The sequence below is a fragment of the Acomys russatus genome, chromosome 24 (assembly GCF_903995435.1).
Source record: "Acomys russatus chromosome 24, mAcoRus1.1, whole genome shotgun sequence".
Taxonomy (NCBI): domain Eukaryota; kingdom Metazoa; phylum Chordata; class Mammalia; order Rodentia; family Muridae; genus Acomys; species Acomys russatus.
This window is the reverse complement of record NC_067160.1, coordinates 50,846,507-50,851,966: the sequence shown is the minus strand read 5'-3', so window position 1 is coordinate 50,851,966 and position 5,460 is coordinate 50,846,507.

Below are 5,460 nucleotides of genomic sequence, written 5' to 3'. Positions count from 1 at the left end.
CTGCCTGGCCATAATTTTCTTTTTATTTAGGTTTAATCGTAATGATGGTTTAAATCTGTTGGTAACCCCTGGAGCCCTCTTCTGGCCTTCTTCAGTACTGCATGAACTTGGGCACTTTCATGCATGCGGGCAACACATCAAAACATATAAAATGAAATAAACAATGCTGGGTGTGGTAGCGCACGCCTTTGATCACTGCACTTGGGAATCAGAAACAGGCAAATCTCTGTGAGTTCGAGGCCAGCCTGGTTTACATAGTGAGTTCCAGGACAGTCAGGGCTACGTAGACCTGTAACAAACAGAAAAAAAAAAGCCTTTGAAATTTTTTAAAAAAGAGCTGGAGAGATGGCTCAGAGGTTAAGAGCACTGGCTGTTCTTCCAAAGGTCCTGAGTTCAATTCCCAGCAACCATATGGTGGCTCATAATCATCTAAAGTGTGGTCTTGAGCTCTCTTCTGGCATGCAGGCAGAATACTGTATAAATAATAAATAAATATGCCTTTAATCCCAGCACTCGGGAGGCAGAGGCAGGCGGATTACTGTGAGTTCGAGGCCAGCCTGGTCTACAAAGTGAGTCCAGGATGGCCAAGGCTACACAGAGAAACCCTGTCTCGAAAAACCAAAAAATAAATAAATAAATTTTTAATTTAAAATTTTAAATGCACTGTGTGTGTGTGTGTGTGTGTATGTGGGATGAGACAGAGCATGTGTGCCATTGCATGTGTGTGGAAGTCAGAGGGCAACTTTGAGGACCTCCCTCCTTCCACCTTCATGTGTGTGATCTCCTGGAACCAAACTCTATTTTCCAGGCTTGAATGGTAAATGCCTTCACCCCTAAGTGGTCTGGAAACTGAGCCCAGGTCCTCCACAAGAGCAGCAAGTGCCATCTCCTAGACCCCCAATGCCCACAGTGTCTCATGTAGCCTAGCCTGACTTCAAAGGTGCTACATAGCTGAAACTGGCCTTGAACTCCCGATCCATCTGCCCATATCACCCACGTCCTGGATTACAGGTATGTACCACCATGCCTAGTTCGAAATAAAATGTCAGGCTGATAAGGAGATATATCTATATCTGTGTGTGTGTGGGGGGGGGGGGTTCTCTATGTAGCTCTGGCTGTCCTGGAACTTATTTTGTTGACCAGGATGGCCTTGAGCTCACAGAGATCTCTTCCTGTCTCTGCCTCTCTAGTGCTGGGCTTAAAGGAGTGTGCCACCATGCTCGACAGTGCTGTTATATTTTTATCAGGCAGTGTTTTTCTTTTTTAGGCAGTAAAGGACACATTTTCAAGTGACACTGGCCTGTGGTGGCGCATGCCTTTAATCTCAGCACTCAGGAGGCAGAGGCAGGCGGATCGCTGTGAGTTCGAGGCCAGCCTGGTCTACAAAGTGAGTCCAGGACAGCCAAGGCCACGCAGAGATACCCTGTCTCAAAAAAAAAAAAAACCAAAAAATGAAAAACAAAACAAAACAAAGCAACAACAACAACCAAAAACATTTTCAAGTAACCCATATAATACAGGAGCCAATCTATGCATACTGTTAATTTGCCAGGACTGGGACTGGCAGAAGGTGTCGATTGTGACGTTCTCTGTCCAGTAGGCGGCAGTAGATAACTGTACCCAAGCCTCAGGCTCGGTTTCCGCTGGAGGGAGAACGCTGGCGAGGCTGGAGTTAGGACACCCAAATTGTGCAGCTCCAGCCAGGAAGCCACCCTTTTCCTACCCCAGAGAGAGGACAGCCAAGGCTACATAGAGAAACCCTGTCTCAAAAAAAAAAAAAAAAAAAAAAAAAGGAAATATGAAATAAGCAAATGCTAGAGAAAAAAAAGTCAGCTTTGTGTGCAGAAAGAGGATGCTGCTGGGGGCAGGTGAGGGGCTGAAAGGTGGACAGGAAAGTACCCGATGGGTAACAAGTAGATTGTTCTCTTCCTGTACAGACCACAGCTCATGGGTTCTGAGAGAGGCCCACTTCCTCAGAGTTAGCATGTTCTGTAGCAGCATGGCAGGGTGTCCCCTCCACCAGCTGGTGGTGTATCTGATAGCTACCATGGTATGTGTGTGTGTGTGTGTGTGTGTGTGTGTGTGTGTGTGTGTGTGTGTGTGTATCTGTATGCCTCTGTGTGTGTACGTCTGTGTCCATGTGTTCCCATGAGTGTGGAGACAGGACAACATTGGGTACAGTTCTCCAGGGTCTGAGACCTGGCCTGGCATATTAATTAGGTTCTTTGGCCTTTTAGGTCCAGAGAGCTTTTTGTTTTTGTTTTTGTTTTTGTTTTTTTCTTGTAAGACAGAGTTTCTCTGTGTATACTTGGCTGTCCTGGACTCACTTTGTAGACCAGGCTGGGCTGGAACTCACAATGATCCGCCTGCCTCTGTCTCACAAGTGCTGGGATTAAAGGCGTGTGCCACCGCACCTGGTTGACATTTTGGGTTTTTTGTTTTGTTTTGTTTTGGTTTTGGTTTTATGAGACAGGGTTTCTCTGTATAACAGCTCTGGCTGTCCTGGAACTCCCTCTGTAGTCCAGGCTGGCTTCGAACCCACGAAGATCCACCTGCCTCTGCCTCCCAAGTGCTGAGATTAAAGGGACATTTTGGTTTTTTTAAGAGCAGGTTTTTGGTTTTTGTTTTTGTTTTTGTTTTTTTTAAGAGCAGGTTTCTCTGTGTAACCTCACCTGTCCTGGAACTCACTCTGTAGACCAGGCTGGCCTCGAACTCAGAGATCCTCCTGCCTCTGCCTCCTGAGTGCTGGGACTGAAGGGTGTCACCACCGTACCCCGACTCCCCGTTTAGTTTTCTAAGCAGTCCTTGTTATTAGTTGAGCTTTTGGTTTGAGGAAATGGGCTCAAAGATGTTAAGTAATTCCCCAAATGTCACACAGCCAGCGAGTGAAGCACCTTCTCACCGGCCCTAACCACCTGTAAGGTAATTTCTACTCAGAGTCCAGAGAGGTCAAGCCACATGTCTCCAGTCACACAGGTAGGGGCCCAACTATGTGAACCAATTAGCCCCACTGCCTCTTCCATGCTGCTCACGTGTTGGAGTGTTGGACAGCATTTATCAATGTGGGGCAACAACCCCTCTAAGGAAACCCACATCCTGTTTCCAGTGCTGCCTCAGAGATATGAATTTGTGATAACTGTCACCAGGAACTGATCTGTGAAGCCCCACCCCTTCTTTCCTTCCTCTCACCACTGTCACTGTCACAAAACCCCAGCAAGCCCCAGACAGCCTCTGTCCCCAGGCCTCAACGGTCTGTGGCAAACACCTCCTTCCTCACTCGCCGCCTTGGTTTCCTCAGTATGGAGCCGGGAGGAAGAATGAAGCTTATCTCAGGATTCTCGTGGGAACGGAGTAGCGGACACATGTGCCTTGCCTGACGTTCAGCGCTGGTGGTGGAATCTCAAAGGAGGGGTGGTAAAGTCAAGGGGCATGACTGTGACTCCTAGTTCTGTCACTGACCAGCCGTGCAAGCAGAGGCGAGCATCCACCAGCTCTGCGGGTTGTGTGAGTGCGCGTGCGCATGCGTGCATTCATGCTCGCAAACCCACTTCATGTACCTAAAGCAGATCAGTTGTGAGGTATCCCTGCAGTAAGCAGACATTCTCCATCCCCGCCTTTGTGGGTCTCTTCTCCCATTGCAAAAGCTGGTTTAGATAATTCATACTTTATATATATATCTCAACAGACGTAGTGGCACAAGCTTTAAACTCAGCACTCAGAAGGCAGAGGGCGGTGGGTCCCTGTGATTTCCAGGACAGCCAGGGCTACATAGTGAGACTGTTTCAAACAACAAACCAAACAAACAAATTACGCCCCCCTCCCATGCTCAGAATCCTGGAGGGGTTCCTGTGGGTGCCACCCACTACCTGCCAGATGGTGTTTCCACACTGCCAGGGGGCAGTTTATCCAACAGGAACACCTGCTTTCTGGGGCTCTGGGGATTTGAGCTCTGATCTTCAGGGTTGCACGACAAGAACATTGAATAATGAGCCATCTTTCAGCACCCCTCGGTGGATAAGCTTTGAGGAGATGTGTTGGGCAGTAATAGAATAGTGTGACCCTCTCAGGATGCCAAGGCAGGAGGATGCTTCAGCCCTGGAGCTCAGGGTCAGCTTGGGCAATGTAGCAAGACTTTATTTATTTATTTATATACAAGTACTTTATTTAACAGTTGCAAGTCATCTCATGGGTTAAGTGGTGGATACCCAGGACCCAGCAGCAGGGTCAGTGCAACCTCCAAGCCTCTCTTTCTGACTCCAATAGGGTGAGCACATCACCCTCTCAAACGGCGCCTTTGATGTTTCAGTTTATAGAGCTGCTGGTGTCATCCATGAATTCCACACGCACCTGTGTGCACCGTCCCTGAGAACCGGTCCTGCCCAGCACTTTGGCTACCCTAGCCAGCTTTTGGTTTTGTTTTTGTTTTGTTTTTTGAGACAGGGTTTCTCTGTGTAGCCTTGGCTGTCCTGGACTCGCTCTGTAGGCCAGGCTGGCCTCGAACTCACAGCGATCTGCCTGCCTCTGCCTCCCGAGTGCTGGGATTAAAGGTGTGCACCACCACGCCCGGCCTACCCTAGCCAGCTTTATGGACTGCACGCGGCTCCTGTCCATGATGGCTGCAATCTGGCAGAGAGCGAAAGACTTCAACTTAAAAAAAGAAAAAGTGTATAGTGCAAATCTGAAAAAGAACCTGGTACAGTGGCACCCACCTTTAGTCCCATCACTTGGAAAGCGGAGGCAAGTGAATGTAAGAGTCAATATAGGACTCCTTAAGTATATTTTCACGCATGTGTGCTATAAAACAATGCATTAAAGTTCAAAAGAAAGCCGGCACTTTAATCCCAGCACTCGAGAGGCAGAGGCAGGAGGATCACTGTGAGTTCTAGGCCAGCCTGGTCTACAAAGTGAGTCCAGGACAGCCAAGGCTAACACAGAAAGACCCTCCTGTCTCAAAAAACCAAACAACAACAAACAAACAAACAAACAAAAACAGGTCCCACTGTCCAAAGTTCCCCAGATGTGCAGATAAATGAAAGAAAGTTTTGTTCTACTTAGCAGCACTCACTTGCAGTCTCAGCACTCAGGAGGAGGCCAGGCTGGCCACAGGCATATAGAAAACAAACAAACAAACAAACAAACGTTAGCCTGACATGGTGATACATGCCCATACGCACCACACTTGGGAGGTGGAAACAGGGAGATCTGAAGTTCAAGGTTATTCTGGGCTACAGAGAGAGTTTGAGGCCAGCCTGGGCTACATCAGACCCTGTCTCAAAAAGAAAACAAAGTTATGTGCAATAAAGTCACAGTCTGGCAGAAGATATTTGAAAGGGATGGGTCAGGTGAAGTATTGAAAAGCAAAATATGTTAGCAGCAGGCGAAGCGTTGCAGCAGTTTTGCCCAGTGGTTAGAAACCACAAATGTAAATAACTTTAGCTTTCCCCTCCTTGAGCCCGCCCC